The sequence below is a fragment of the Benincasa hispida genome, chromosome 12 (genome assembly GCF_027475165.1).
Source record: "Benincasa hispida cultivar pf3 chromosome 12, pf3_genome.v1.1, whole genome shotgun sequence".
NCBI classification, from domain to species: Eukaryota; Viridiplantae; Streptophyta; class Magnoliopsida; order Cucurbitales; family Cucurbitaceae; genus Benincasa; species Benincasa hispida.
The window spans coordinates 70,262,691-70,280,058 of NC_143489.1; the positions used below are offsets into that span (position 1 = coordinate 70,262,691).

General features: G+C 39.7%; 1 pseudogene; it reads left to right on the forward strand.

The window, feature by feature from the left end:
• Window positions 1–6,923: 6,923 nt before the first annotated feature.
• LOC150032176 (uncharacterized) lies at window positions 6,924–8,762 on the forward strand (annotated as a pseudogene).
• The last annotated feature ends 8,606 nt before the right edge of the window (window positions 8,763–17,368 follow it).

Sequence of the window (17,368 nt, forward strand, 5' to 3'; positions counted from 1 at the left end):
TTTGATGTAGCTATTTATAGACCTTGGCACCTTCTACATCAGTGGTCCCGATCTGAAAAGCTAATTTTTCCTGTCATGGCTTAGTGGAAACGTCTGCTCTGCTCCACATTTAATTTGTCAGAATCATACAACAGAAAAGCTGTACAATTTTAGAAGTCGTTACGAATGCGTCAGTCTTTTCATCTACGATCGATCGCCGCATGCGGTGCACTTACGTTGATCTTTTTATCGATTGCTGCATGTAGTGCAAATGCGTTGATCGTTTGCATCCATGATTGATCGTCGCATGTGCTGTAATTGCGTTGTTCTTTTTCGTTCTCGATTGACCGCCACATGTAATGTGAATGCATTGTTCATTTTTTTCCTCGAGCGATTGTCGCATGCGGTGACCTATTTTCTGCAAAACAAAGACTTGGACATTCCATTTTGCCACGCAATGGGGTTAGCGGGTGTGCTTACAACACTTACAACTTTTGCGTTTCTAAGCCAATTTCTATACGGTCAACGCAACTTTTAGCTTCTTTTTTCCACATAATCTAAATAAAACGGTATAAATAACTTGTATTTCTAAAACTTATCACACCCTCAAATTTAGATATATGCTTGTCCTCAAGCATATCCTCGACTAAGGCAATTCAGCTTAAATCCTATCTTAACTTTGCGTCATCGCCTACTCCAAATGCTCTACCTCTACATAATTTCTCAAAACTACAAATTCCTTCTATCCTTTGAACATTTCTTCAACGTGCTCTACTTTATTCTTACCTAAGCCAAACCTTTGTTCAAAGTTCTCTTTTTGTTTTGGAAAGAATGTTTTACCTATTCTTGTGAAAACAACGAAGTGCGCCTTTTATGCGATGGCCTGGTTTGCGTCATGCTATAGAGAACGTTGATCATGGTTACACCCTTCGTTTTGGCTTGCTCCCACGGGTGTCATGCGAACATCCAACTACGAGCAGATTCCTTTCACGACTTAACTCTTATCAGGTTGGGATTTTCCCTTGCGCTGACAGCGGAATTTTTTTTTTTTTTTTTTTTTTTTATGATGATGAACGCATTTGCCTGATATGACTGCATTCGCTTGATCGCATCTGCTCAGACCTTCCCCACCCCCAAATTTAGAGAGTCGCAAGGTCCTCATTGCATTGTTTTTGACAGAAAAGACAAAACACTTAGTCAAAATTTTGAAATGAAGGTTTGAGCAAAGTCTTGTAATAGAGAAGGTAAAGTAGAGCTATTGCGATGAATTATCGATCTAGAGCTGAATTTCAACCGCATGCAGTAATAAAAATAACACCGCATACGAGCACACGATCGAAAGATGCAACTGAGCGATGCAAATGCGGAGGATTGTGACACGTGTACAACTAGCCATTTTGCAGATTTGACGGTCTGATTGCATAACAGAAGGAATATTTATTCCTTCATCTTCGGAATTTCCATAACAATAAATGGGGTACACAAGCCAAGAGTCAAAGCTTTTCACCTATAAATACCCCCAGAGAATTCAGAGAAGATATACTTGATACAGGTATACGTGATACGAGGGCTAATTGATGCTAGATTATTGAAAGAGAGGCTGAGCTGAGTACTGATCAGAAGAAATCCGGGAAGAGAAGAGACAAGGCCGAGAGGTGAGTCTCAGTGCAATACTGCCAAATCCCTGCCGTGAAGCTTTGTGCTTAGATCCCTGCTACCAGTTGAGCAAGCCTGAGAGGGAAGCTCATCCTTCCATAAGATCCAACCACATTGGCAAGCAAATCTCCATCCAGATTGGCGGCAAGATATTGGCGCTTTTTTGTATTTGTTTCTAACTCTATTTCATCAACTGTATTTCATCTTCTTAATCTCTTCATTCACAAATCATGTATCAGATGCTAAATAGTTTTATTGAATGTCTCGATCATTTCCATTTCCACTTCTCTGTCTATTTCTGTTCTTCAATTAATCGTTTTCTCCATGAAGTTTTCTTAATACCTTGGTAATTAATATGGATTAAACGAGTAACTTAATCTGTGCTAAAGAGATAAATGCGTTTAGCTAAGGCATGCTAGACGACATCCTCACCTGTGAAAGCAGAAGTGAAGATGCCATTTTGATCTGTCAAGAGAAGGTTAGAAGAATCCGTTAACTAAAGCGAGTAGTACTTCCAGAGATGGAAGCAACCTTGCGTTCATTACATTCGTCCCTGTTTCACCACAGAGATGTGGGAACGCGGCCGATCACCGAGAGGTGTATGCCAAGGGAAAAGCGGAACAGTACTTATATCTTTAACGCAATTAAGGAACTTACACTGTTTATATTAGTAATCTTTTCTCTTTCTGATTTGCACATAAGACTTGCCACCGCATTACACGATTTTGTATAATCTCCACAGCTAGCCTTGACCTCAGTATCTTGTATCATGAAACCTGTATCTTGTATCATCTTAGCTTAGATTTACTTTATCACAATTTATTTTATTATCGCATCTTTACCGCTTTACTTTACTTTATCACATGTTTAATTACCTATACACAAACCCCTTTTATATATTGAATAACCCCCGGTCGCATGTATCACAAACATAATGCAATAACCTCAAACAGTCCTTGTGTTCGATCTTGGATCACACCGAGAAACTTGCGGTGAAATTATACTTGGTTTCAACGGAAGGAAACTTGTGACAACGCACAACATACTACAAGAACATTCATTATTAACGCATATCTAGAAGTAGTATCGCATATCATTGCATAAAATTTGCGTTACAAGTTTAGGCATGGACTTGTAGCTTAGATTAAAATTATGTCATCAAGTTTATGGCACCGTTGCCGGGGACTGGCTAACGGTTTATTGTTTCAATATGTTTGTGGTATTTTGCAGGACATATCTCTTTGTACTGGTTGTTCAACGTGAAGGGCAGTCTGATGGTTTAGGAGTGCTGGAGTGATCCAGAAATTCTAAATGGACCTAGAGATCAAATGTATTATTCGCGCATAAGCACATCAGGGCTAATTAAGTGGTGAAGAAGCATGGCTAATAATATCGAGTCTCCCACAGGGAATCAAAGGGAAAATGAGCCAGCATAAGGCTCCATATTTCTTGCTGCTGATCATGACATCCCATTGAGAGACTATGCGTGTAAGCCCTCTCTTCTTCTACTTTTTCTTGGGATATTAGGAAGCACATAGTTGAGATTGAACTCGGGGACTTGAGATAAAGTTTGATGTGGATCTCTTGTTAAGATTTATAATTAAAAATAAAAATATTTAGATTGACGTTTGTTTCATTTAGGAAGAGGAAATAAGAATTAGAGGAATAATTTGAGTTAACGAACCTAGTTAAGCATGTTAAGTAAATTCGATGATGAATTTGACATGCCCGGGATAGGTCAAAGTCCATTGTAAAAGTCAAATGTCAAATGGTCAAAGTCAAAGTAAAAAAAAATAGTCAACATCTTGAAATGTGGTGAAATTTTGGTAATTTATGAGTTTTAAAAGTAAATTTGGCTTGTTTAAGACTTATTGGGAAAAACTAGCTGAAAATCAAAGGAAATTTAAGGGAAAAGTCGAGTTAACACTGAATTTCGGACAATCTGAGTAGGGTTCAGTGTTTTGAAGTTTTCGAGCTGTAGAAATCGAATTTGAAGCTGGAAAACAAAGAGAGAAAGGGAATTGCGAATTTTTTGAGTTTGACCGACCGAAGAAGAGGAAAAAAGTTGTTTTCGAATTAGGGCCATTCTTGTGAAAGAAAATTGGGAAAAATCAAAGAAACTTAAAGAGGAAGTAAAGAAAAAGCTCTTGGGAGGCTTGATTTGAAGAAATTTGGCCGACGAAGTAAGGAAAACGAAGAAAAACAGTGGCGCTAGGGTTATCAGGAAAATAAAGGATGCTCGGGTTTTTAGCAAATTCGTGGAGTTAGAGACTAATTTGAAGCTCCAAATTTAAAGGTAAGTTACTTATAAGGTCCTTCTAGACTTCTATGGCCTTTTATTTGATCGTTATTGGATGGAGTTTCTGATTTTAAGTTCTGAAAATTCTGCTTTTTCTCACTGAAAAAACAGGGGTACCGTGGAGAGTTTGGTCGATTCCGGGAGTTCCAGGGCAATTCGAACGTCCAAACTTTGAGGTAAGTTAATTAAGAGGATGGATAAAAGGTTTGTATAGGCTAATTAAGCTTTAAATGGCCGAAAAATGATGAATTTAAGTCTGAAACGCTCACCGGAAAAACAGAGGCCAAATCTGGAAATTTCTGAGCTAGAGATTGAAGAAAAAGTTGACTTTCCTGTTTGACTTCTGTTTGTCATCTATTGTTCGTCATTAAAAGCTAGAAAATCAATTTTAGGTTAATTAAGGTGTTCTCAAGCATAATTAGGGATCCAATTGATATTGTTATGATGCCTTAAACCTTGAATTTGAAGAAATTAGGATCTTAAGTCAACTATGAAGTTGATTTAGGGGTTAATTTGAAGTAAACCCTAATTAGGGTTAATGAGAAAAATTGAGGAAAATTGGAATAGAATTAGTTCTTATTGAAGATTAATTTTAAGGTATAGAGCTAATTTTAGAGCAATTGAATGACCAAATTACAAAGCAAACTCTACCTTAGATCAAATTAGGGATTTGGCAAAAGTTTAAGTGAAATTGGTTATACTTGAAGATTAATTTTCAAATAATTGGATTATGGTCATGTGAAGGATAACTAGAGGATTATCAATATAATTTCAGGATAAACGGGAGATGTAGAAACCAAAATTATGAGGAGGAGCTGATTAACAGTGAGTGGTCTATTTTCAAATGTTTTGATATAGAAAGTAATTATATATGATAGTATACTATGATTTATGAAATGTGATGGCATGATCTGTTTTACTTGAAAAATATTTCAAAAATGTTTAAATCAGGATTTCTTAACTCTCATTAGTTTATATGAACCTGTTTTATGACAATGTAGTTTGGAACCAAAGTTTACTTTCAAATGTTTTGATATAGAAACTAATTATATATTATAGTATGTTATGATTTATGAAATGTGATGACATGATCTATTTTGCATGATTGATATTTCAAAAATGTTTAAATCGTGATTTCTAAACTCTCGATGGTTTTATATGATCTTGATTTATCAAAATGTAGTTTGGAACTAGAGTTTACACAATTGTGACTTGTATTGTTTTATATGAAAACCTCTTGATGTTGAATTTAAAAATACTGAATGTTTGTGAAAGTGGTTTCAAACTACTAATTCTTGTACCCGAGAGATGGTTATTTTTCTGTGCTAATTGAATGTGTTTTAGTAGCATCGCTCAGGCGATTAGGGGGCTACCAGGGTCAGATGTGGCCAGAGTATACTGAGAAGTCCAGAGGAACCTGTGCCTGTAGCACCACCAAGGCTATCAGGGGGCTACCACCGGGGTCAGATGTGGCCAGAGTAGACCGGGGAGTCTAGAGTAACCTGGGCCTGTGGTGTGTATTTATGCTTAGCCTTGAGGCAGTTCTGCGTGCACTATGACCTTGTGATTTGGTTTACACTGCGGGGGGCATTCTTTGTCCAGAGTAACGCACCGTTGTAAACGAGTATTTGGGTACAGAGTTGGTGTGGTTTTCTGATAACGACTGAATGCTTTATAATGTGCTTATGAGAGTTGATCATGCCACTTTTTTTACCATCACGTGTTTGAGATGCTGTTGAATCTTTTATACTTTGTTCAATGATTTACTGAATGATTTGAAAAACTTTATTGATGATTTAGAAGGTGATAGCTTATGTTTATATTAAACTACCACTCACTGAGCTTTAGCTCATGCATTCCATGTTTTATGTTTTTTCCCACCCCCAGGTAGCGACAAGTTCCTGGTGCTTGCTGAGCCGTCAAACGCCACTAGTGTTGTTAAACATCTGTTGTATTGTTTGTGCATGTATTTGAGAGTATTCCAGAACAGCTAAAACTTGTGAGTTACATGTCATGGGAGGTTTTGTTCAAAATAATCCTTACTGTTGGTTTGTAAATCTCTTTAAAGAGTATTGTGATTTAAACTGAATCAAATTGCTAAACTCTATCAACGAACATAGATTATTTTTGGAAATGGGTTTTGGAAGTTTGGCTTTGATCTTGAGTACAGGATATGTTAAGAATTGGGACGTTAGATGTCATGGAGAGAAGTGATGTTTAACGTCTTCACGCTTCGTTCTAGGTTAGAAGGGAAATCTGGAACGGGGTGTGACAATGCGGCACTGGATTTCTATAACTTCTCACCAAGAATTGCAAGACAAATGATTGAGGAGAATGTAAACGTTGAAATAAAACCAATTATGCTGTAGATGATTCAGAATATGGGTCAATTTGGAGGATTACAAGGAGAAGACCCACATGCGCATTTAACGAATTTTGTAGACATGTGCAGCGCATTCTCCATGCCTGATGTGACTCAAGAAAGACTTAGGTTATATCTTTTCCCGTACACACTGTGGGATGAAGCAAAGAGGTGGGCTCAATCATTAGAGCCGAATGAGATTAAAGCATGGGAACAGTTGGTTGATAGGTTCATGAACAAATTCTTCCCTCCAGCTGTCAACACAAGGAGACGGAGGGATGTCCTGAATTTTGAGCAAAAGGGTTATGAAACCTTGAGCACCGCATGGGTGCGATTCTGACAGTTAGTGAAGAATTGTCTGCATATCGAGATTTCCGATAGTATCCTGATGGAAACCTTTTACAATGGCTTAGACCAATCAATGCATGCAGTTGCCGATGCCTCCACAAAAGGAGGATTAATGAATAGATCATATACGGAGCAAAGAATATCTTGGATCGCATCTCGCAAAATTCTGATGAGTGGATTGATACCGGGCTTGAGCTAAGAGGTCTAGAGCAAGAAAGAGTAGAAAGTGCCGATGTGTCAACTGATACAATGAGCGCACTGGTCGATCAAATGACTACAATGACCTCACTCCTCCGAACGGTGGCTAACCAACAGAGAACTCTCTCTCAAGGATTAGTGCAAGTTAATGCGTTGACTCACGTGACTGTAATGAATTGCGTCCGATGTGGAGAGGAACATCCAGTAGAAGTCTGCCCATGGAATCAACAACCCGTATATTCTGTCTACGATGAATCGTTTGGCAACATCTACAACCTTGGTTGGTGGGATCACCTAACTTCAAGTTGGGATGGGAATCACAACCAGGGGGGCCATAGTTTCTGTCAGAACAGTTATCAAGGGGATAGATGCAACCCTTCGGTCTTCATTACTCCAGAATATAACCCAGGTAATTCTCAACGTATACCACCTTGTGACCAACCGTTCTTATATGATACCTCTTGCAGCATTTCGTCTCTGGAGACATCGTTAAAACATTACATTGAAAAGAGAGAGGCAATGAGACAATCGCAAGCTGAATCCCTTAAAGAACTAGAAGAGCAGATAGATCAGCTTACAAGGGAATTAAAGAAGAAAGCGCCTGGTACGCGGCACAACAACTCAGAAGCATCGGGACAGCAAGGTAAAGAACAATGTCACGCAGTGACATTGAGAAGTGGCAAAACAATAGCCCCTATGTCGTCAGTACCAGATGTGACAACAACACTAGTAGATTTGACTGTTGATGATGACCAATCAACTAAAAGTGGAAAAAGTACCAGTTCGGACGTAAGTTCACCTAAAAAAGATGAAGCTCCTCACTTGAATTCCCAATCAACGCAACCTCCAGATAATGAAACACAACAAGAACAGGACCTCAACAAATAGCCAACGCAACAAGAAGTAAGGCGGGATCCTCCACCTTTCCTGTCCAGGCTGAAGAAGAAAGATGATAGTAAGTAATTTCAGAGGTTCTTGGACGTTCTCTGACAGCTACACATTAACATTCCCTTAATAGAAGCACTGGAGCAGATGCCGAGTTATGTAAAATTTCTCAAGGATATTCTTGTCAATAAAAGAAAGATTGGGAAAAATGAAACAGTTGCACTAACATATGAATGCAACGCGCTGTTTCAAAACAATATCCCCACTAAAATGAAGGACCCTGGGAGTTTTACATTGCCCTGCACGATAGAAGGGAAGATTGTCGGGAACACGCTGTGCGATTTAGGGGCAAGCATAAATCTAATGCCCTTGTCGATTTTTAAGAAGCTGGATATTTGCAACGCAAGACCAACCACAATCACATTACAGTTGGCCGATAGATCAATAAAGCATCCCGAGGGCAAGATAGAGGATGTACTCGTGCAAGTGGACAAGTTTATCTTTCCAACAGATTTTTTCATATTGGATTACGAAGCTGACAGAGAAGTCCCTATCATCTTGGGTCGCCCATTTCTCGCAACAGGGTGAGCACTGATCGATGTGCAAAAAGGGGAATTGACCATTAGGGTCGATGATCAGGAAGTAAAATTCAACGTGTTCAATGTGTTGAAGTACCCAGGTGACATGGAAAACTGCCAATATATTGAGGAACTGTGGGAAGAACATTGGCACGAACCCCTAAAGGAGTTGGAGGAAGAAGATCTTGAAATCGGCGCAATATTGGAGGAGGATTGCACCACAATTCATACTGAATCAAATTTTGAACCACTCAAGATATCTGAACGGACATCACAACGCATTAAGCCATCTTTGGAAGAACCACCTATGCTAGAGTTAAAGTTGTTGCCCGTGCACCTTAAGTATGCTTACTCAGGAAGTAATAACACGTTACCGGTTATCATTTCTGCATCGTTGAGTAAGGAGAAAGAAGATGCTCTCATACATATCCTAAGAAATAACGCAAAGGCCTTATGATGAACCTTATCGGACATTCGAGGAATCAGTCCCTCGTATTGTATGCACAAGATTCGTCTGGAAGAAGGAAAGATAGGATAGGTAGAAAGGCAATGCCGCTTGAACCCGACTATGAGGGAGGTCGTAAAGAAGGAAATAGTGAAGTGGTTGGATGCAAGAGTCATCTACCCGATATCTGATTGCAACTGGGTGAGCCCAGTGCAGTGTGTTCCAAAGAAAGGAGGGATGACAGTTGTCACTAATGACAAGAATGAATTAATTCTCACAAGAACGACTACGGGGTGGAGAATTTGCATGGATTATCGCAAGTTGAACTTGGCCACTAAAAAGAACCACTTTCCACTCCCGTTCATTGATCAGATGCTAGATAGACTTGCGGGGAATGAATTTTCTATTTTCAGGGAACAATCAAATCGCAATTGCACCGGGAGATCAAGATAAGACAACATTCACGTGCCCATTTGGTAAGTTTGCATTCCGACGCATGCCATTTGGACTCTACAATGTGCCAGGTACTTTCCAACGATGCATGATGGCAATATTGTAAGATTATTTGGAGGAGTCAGTCGAGTATTCATGGATGATTTTTTAGTCTTCGGCAATAATTACGACTCCTGTTTATCTAACCTGGAAAAGGTCTTGAAGAGATGCGTGGCAACAAATCTTGTTTTGAACTGGGAAAAATGCCACTTTATGGTGGAAGAAGGAATAATTCTGGGTCATAAAATCTCTAAAGCAGGATTGGAAGTTGATCAGGCAAAAATTGACCCAATTTCCAAGTTACCCCCACCAGTGAACGTGAAAACACTTAGGAGCTTTCTGGGACATGCTGGGTTTTATAGAAGATTTATTCGTGACTTCTCCCAGACCGCAAGGCTCCTAAGTGTGCTCCTTGAAGCTGATCGAGAATATAATTTTGATGATGCATGCATCAAAGCATTGAACACATTGAAAGATGCACTCATCACCGCACCCATTCTGGTGGCATTGGACTGGATGCAACCATTTGCGTTGATCTGCGACGCTAGCGAATATGCTGTGGGTGTAGTATTAAGTCAGCACAAGGACAAGGTATTGCATTCTATATATTATGCGAGTAAAACATTAACTGATGCGCAGGAAACTATACAACCATAGAGAAGGAACAAATGTTGTGGTGTATACGGATCACTCTACGATCAAGTATTTGATGACAAAGAAGGATGCAAAACCAAGGCTTATACGGTGGGTGTTGCTACTGCAAGAGTTTGATCTAGAGATCAAAGACCGGAAGTGCACCGGGAACCAAGTCGTGGATCATTTGTCAATATTGGAGAATTGCAAGGTTCAAGGTAAAGAAAAAGATATTGAAGAAAGAATCCCCGATGAGCTGACGCTGTCAGTAGGCATTAATGTTCCTTGGTATGCAGACATCGTGAATTTCATTGTTTGTAGTCAAATACCAGATGATTATACTTACCAGCAGAAGAAGAAGCTAAGACATGATGTCAAATTTTATTTTTGGGACGACCCATTCCTATATCGACTTGGTCCTGATCATATATTATGTCGATGCATTCCTGAGCACGAAGTCAAGCACATTCTGGAGATGTGTCATGAGTCCTCTTACGGAGGACACTTTGGGGGGCAGCAGACTGCTGCAAAGGTTCTACAGTGTGGCTATTTCTGGCCAACACTGTTAAAGGATTCCCAAGCCCACGTTGTGCAATGTGACAGATTTCATAGAACGGGGAATATGTCAAAGAGAAACGAAATGCCATTGACATCAATCTTAGAAGTAGAATTATTTGATGTTTGGGGAATTGACTTCATGGGTCTGTTTCCACCATCAGAAGGTCATCACTATATCCTTGTTGCGGTTGATTATGTATCAAAATGGGTTGAGGCTATCGCATGTGCCAAGAATGATGCGACCACAGTGGTGAAGTTTCTTAAGAAGAATATTTTTGCTCAATATGGGACGCCACGGGCCTTAATCAACAATGAGGGTTCTCACTTTATCAACCGCATAATTGCCAACCTGTTGACTAAATTTAACGTCAGCCATCGAGTTGCAACTGCTTATCACCCATAGACTAATGGGCAAGCAGAGATTTCTAACAGAGAGATCAAAACTATCTTGGAGAAGGTAGTCAATACTTCCAGGAAGGATTGGTCACCCAAGCTTGATGAAGCACCGTGGGCATACAGGACTGCCTATAAAACACCAATTAGCATGTCCCCGTATGCCCTGGTCTTTGGAAAGGCTTGTCATCTGCCGCTCAAATTGGAACATAAAGCAATGTGGATGTAAGAAGCTGACGTTTGATTTAGCAAGTGCGGGGAAAGTTCGAAAGTTGCAACTGAACCAACTGGTCAAATGGCGAAGGGACGCCCATGAAAATGCCCAGATCTATAAGGAGAAAACCAAGAAGTGGCATGAGAACCGCATAAATGATCGGACATTTACCAAAGGTCAACAGGTATTACTATTTAACGCTCGTTTGCGATTTTTCCCAGAAAAGTTGAAATCGTCTAGGCTGTTCAAAATCAGGACTATCTTTCCTCACGGCGCAGTGGAATTAACAACTTTAGATGGGAACAACGCGTTTAAAGTAAATGGTCATCGGATTAAGTCGTACTACGGAGACGACTTCGAGTGACGTATGGATACCATTGACTTGGGCAAGCAGGATTAAATCGCTTGCGGGGGGAAACGATTGTGGTAATTTTGAGAACTTCTTTCAATCAGCATCCCTATCTATGTTTACGTACTTTCTCTATAGTTTTCTTTTACTGCTTTCTAAATCTCGTTATTTACTGCTTTTTATAAGTAGCATTTAATGCTTTTTGTAATTCTCTTCAATTTAATTTTTCATGTCATGTTTAACTCCTTTAATTTGTATACATTAGTAGCGTTGTTCTTTAATTTCTGTGAATGATTGGATGAAATAGTAGACACTGCAAAGTCTTTTCGACTTGCGTTTTTGATGATTTAAAAAGGAAAATTAAAAATTGGTATGTAACGCGATGATGGGTGCATTGTGTGTTAACAAGAGACACCTTGCGTCCATTACACCCAAATGCATTGCGTTGAGGGGTGTGTTGCGCACGTTTGTGTTCTTTGCCCGTCCTTAGTGAAAAGGCACTATGTTGAGGTAGTGATGCGCTAGTAGAAATACCGTGTGCCCGATCCTCCAGAAATGCGTTGAATTAAGGGGTGTGTTGCGGGAGTGCATGCATTGTTGCTCATCCTCAGCAAAAATGTATTTGCGTTATTAGAAGCGCGGTGTTACTTTTTAGCGTGCACCCATCTGAATCAAATTCAAAAAGATAACATCTCAATTCTTTGATTCTTTGTACAGGGAACAATTTTGTATTGCGTTAATTTTTAATTATTTGTATACTTTGTTAATATTCAATACAAATGAGTACATATTCACTCTTTTTTTCCTGTGCCTTTCTCTTTATCATCCTTTGACAATATTTGCAATGTTCTTGATCCTTTATTTTTGTGTTATTCATTGCGCTACCATGATGTATAATATGTTTATACTTAGAAACATTTCCCATACTTTGTAAATTCTGACTAACACTTAGTTAATTCTTAGTTTAGCAGTACTTTACCTTTTATCTTTCAAAGTTCTGCTCAAACCTTCTTTTTGAAATTTCTTCCAAGTGTTTGTCTAGTCTATCCAAACAACGCAATGAGGACCTTGCTCATCTTTAAATTTGGGGGTGGGAAAGGTCTGAGCAGATAAGATCAAGAATATGCGGTCATTAAGAAAATGCGTTCATTTCCAAAAAAAAAAATAATAATAAAAGAAAAGAAAAAAAATATTTTATGCCAAACTCTAATGTCAGTGCAAGGAAAAACCTCAAAAATGTTCCCAACCTGATAAGAGTTTAGTTGTGAAAGGAGCCTGCTCGTAGTTGGATGTTCGTATGACACCCGTAGGAGCAAGCCAAAATGAAGGTGGGTTTCCAAGAACAATGCAGTATGAAAATAAATGGAAAAAAAATAAAAGAGTGCAAGAGACAACTCCTCTGAATATCGTGAGTTAAAGTTGAAACTGGCACACAACCGCGGTTGGATGTCTGCATGACACCCGTGGGAACAAGCCAAAATGAAGAGTGTAACCATGACCAAAAGTCTCTAATAAATGATGCAAAGTTTGACCACCGCACATAGACATATCAAGTTGTTTTGACAAAGAAGAGATAAACATTCTATTTTAAAAACTAGAAAAGCATCTTTAAGCAGAATTTTGTTATATAAAAGACTAAAGTAGGGCTTTGTTAAGAATTAACAAGGATAAAAGGAAGTTGCGTTGTTAAAGTAATGTGCCTAAGTGGAGCATTCAGAGCAGCCAATCGATGCAAAAATACAGGAGAGGAATTTAGCATTATTGCCTTAGTAGAAGATATGCTTGAGGACAAGCATATATCTAAATTTGGGGGTGTGATAACTTGTAGAAATATAAGTTATTTATGCTGCCTTATTCAGATATTGCGGCCAAAAGAGTAGGAATATGCATCGATTATATGAAAATTAGCTCAGAAATACAATAAATATAAATTATCGCAATTACACCCATTAACATCATCAAGATGGTAGAAGAGGATATTTCTACTCTGTTTTGCAGGAAATCCAGTCACCGCTTACGATCAAGGCTCAACGAGAAATTGAACAACGCATCTCTGTCACATTGCACTCATCAATCAACAATGAAGAGACGATTAACGCAATGACAGTGCAATGCGACAGTCGATCTAGAGCTGAATTTCAACCATATGCGGTAATAAAAACAACACCGCATGCGAGCACACGATCGAAAGATACAGCTGAGAGACGCAAATGCGGAGGATTGTGACACGTGTACAACTAACCATTGTGTAGATTTGACGGTCTTATTGCATAACAGAAGGAATATTTATTCCTCCATATTTGGAACTTTCATAACAATAAGTGGGGTCCACAAGCCAAGAGTCAAAGCTTTTCACCTATAAATCCTCTACAGAATTCAGAGAAGATATACTTGATAGGGGTATACGTGATACGAGGGCTAATTGATGCTAGATTATTGAGAGAGAAGCTGAGCTGAGTACTGATCGGAAGAAATCTGGGAAGAGAAGAGACAAGGCCGAGAGGTGAGTCTAAGTGCAATACTGCAAAATCCCCGCCGTGAAGCTCTGTGCTTAGATCCCTGCTACCGGTTGAGCAAGCTTGAGAGGGAAGCTCATCCTTCCATAAGATCCAACCACATCGGCAAGCAAATTTCCATCCAGATCGGCGCCAAGACGTTGGCGCTTATTTTTATTTGTTTCTAACTCTATTTCAACAACTGTATTTCATCTTCTCAATCTCTTCATTCACAAATCATGTATCAGACGCTAAATAGTTTTATTGAATGTCTCGATCATTTCCATTTCCACTTCTCTGTCTATTTTCTTTCTTCCATTAATCGTTTTCTTCATGAAGTTTTCTTAATACCTTGGTAATTAATATGGATTAAACGAGTAACTTAATCTGTGCTAAAGAGATAAATGTGTTTAGCTAAGGCATGCTAGACGACATCCTCACCTATGAAAGCAGAAGTGAAGATGCCATTCTGATCTATCGAGAGAAGGTTAGAAGAATGCGTTAACTAAAGCGAGTAGTACTTCCAGAGATGGAAGCAACCTTGCATTCATTACGTTCGTCCCTGTTTCACCCCAGATATGTGGGAACGCGATCGATCACGGAGAGCTGTATGCCAAGGGAAAAGTGGAACAGTACTTATATCTTTAACGCAATTAAGGAACTTGCACTGTTTATATTAGTTATCTTTTCTCTTTCTTCTTTGCACATAAGACTTACCACCGCATTACACGATCTTTGTATAATCTTCACAGCCAGCCTTGACCTCAGTATCTTGTATCATGAAACCTGTATCTTGTATCATCTTAGCTTAGATTTACTTTATTGCAATTTATTTTATTATCGCATCTTTACCGCTTTACTTTACTTTATCGCATGTTTAATTACCTGTACACAAGACCCTTTTATAAATTGAAAAACCCCCAGTCGCATGTATCACAAACATAACGCAATAACCTCAAACAGTCCCTGTGTTCGACCTCGGATCGCACTGAGAAACTTGTGGTGAAATTATACTTGGTTTCAATGCAAGGAAACTTGTGACAATGCATAATATACTACAAAAACATTCATTATTAACACATATCTAGAAGTAGTATCACATATCATTGCATAAAATTTGCGTTACAAGTTTATGGCATGGCTTGTAGCTTAGATTAAAATAATGTCATCAGGCAGCAGCAAGGGATGCGGTGGAGGGTTTCGTCATCGATGTCTCACCAGCATCAGTTTTGGGTTGAGCAGAAGGGCCTGCTCCCAAACCGTGTGGGTCATCAACATGCGGCGATGTTTGCAATGAAAAGTGGGGTGGAGATGGATGGCGTGTGGAAGCTGTTGGTGATGCAGGATTGCAGTCGGGGGCAAGGAAGAGATTGGTTTATTGTTTGGGAAGAGGGGAAAGGGGTTCATTTGTAGGGCTTGGTGGACGAATGACTAAGGGTAAAGGGTCCAATGGTAGATTGGTTTGCTTCTGCGGTGAACTTCCTTGGATGATTTCCTTTCCTTTGTCATTGTGGTGCTTCTTCTTGGGTCTTGGTGGTTGCGGCGCATTTTAAATCAATGAGGGGCCATTTCGGTGGAAGCTCGAGGCAATGCGGCGAATCCTTCAGAAGAATTCTCAGGATTTTGGTGTTGATGATGCCGTGCACTTCTGGCATGGGTTCTTCTTCAATGCCTACACCCACAGATAGGCATAGGCTCAAAATTGTCCATGGGATGAAGTATTGGCCCCTCACACTGCTAACAAAACCTCGGATTTGCTTCGCAAGAAGCTGGCCCACATCGATCAGAATGCCGCACACTATACAATATGCGGCCATAACTCAATCCCTTGAAATGGTTTTGTCATGTGATGTTGGGATGAGTCGCCTTTTCACTAAATAGACCCAAAGGCGCGCTTCTGGTAGCAGCTGGTTGGAGGCGAGGGTTCTTATGCTTATTAAGACACCATCCACTTGGTGCCCAGTTGCGTTAATGTGTTCAATGCATCCTTCATATCTTCTTCTATAGGATCATCAATCAGTTTGTTACCCGGTGCTTTCGGGAAATTCTTCAACTGATACAGTTGATTGATGTCCTCTACGCTGAACGACACTACCCTCCCTTCGACGATCATCGCATCTTCGGCTACAAAGGTTTTTCGCCTTGGTTTTCTGGCGATTTTAGGGGATAGCTTTGGCTAAGTAGAAAGGCGGCAGCTGGAAGAGAGGAAGGTCGCCTTCCGCGCGGTGACGGGGGCATGGGAAGGGGACGATGGCTGGGAAGAGGAATGGGTTGATAGTCCGACCATTGGTTCGGTTAAATGAAAGAGGTTGGAAATTTTTTTGTTCTTCGAAAGAAAGTCCAGTAGGGGATGATAGTATACAAAGAGATTTTTGCTTAGGGTTTTTCACGAAGAGACGAAAGTGAGCTCCTTGGGCTTAAGAAGGTGCTATTTATAGGTTGGGCCTTGATGGGCCCAACGCGATCGCTGCGTGGTAGGCTTTGGTATTCCAACAAGCCTGTCGTGCCCCTCCCATTATGACTTAGCAGGAAAGGACGTCCTTTCGTTTGCTAAGTAATAATTTTCTCGGGAGCTGAAGTGATTCGACTACTCTCTCCGCAAATATTTTATCATTTTTTTTATTTAATAGGACAGACGCAATGTTAATGTCACACCCCACACCAGATTACCCTCCTAACCTGGATGGAATGGTGACTACAACAGTTACCAACCCTTTTACTGGCACTTACTGCTTATCTTACCTGTTAAATTTTGCTCAAACCCTGAATACATACAAATTAACTCAGAACTTAACACATTTACATTACAAGGTTTTGCAGCATTGTTCATACATGAATATTACAACTTAGTGAGCCTCATCAAGAATACTAGTCTCTAGACAGATACATGTGTACTAACTATATAGGTCTTCAAATATGCTTCCTTCAATCTATTCCTTTGAGTGGCAAAGCAGCAGCAGAAAAGTCCTTTGGGAGCTGACCGCTACCTGAAAGGAAAACATTTGAAAGCATGTTCTAGAAGCCCAGTGAGTGACTTAATAAAACATAAATCTCATGCTTAAGCTGAAAGCTCGAAAACATAATACTGGATCTAAATATACCAAGAAAATGTGTAATAAAACCTTTAAAATCATTGTATCTGAAAACTGAATCTTAGCTGAGAATGAACATTCATCGCTCTAATTCCCAATGCCAAGGCATGGCCAAATGAGACCTCTATTGTGATCTCTTCATACTAAACTATGGCTAGAAGAGATCTGTACGTCGATTTCTTTAAATATACCGATAGGCATCTCAAGAAACTTCCTCTAAACACTAAAATTGATAACCTCTTAAACACCATTAAACATCATTATTCCCTAGTTGAGAATGAGCATACATTGCTCTATCTCCGAACATCTGTTATCGTCCACGAGACCCATGCTTCGGCCTCTCTTTGCTGGTTTATGGCCTAGGAGACCCATACTTCAGCCTCTCCTTCAGA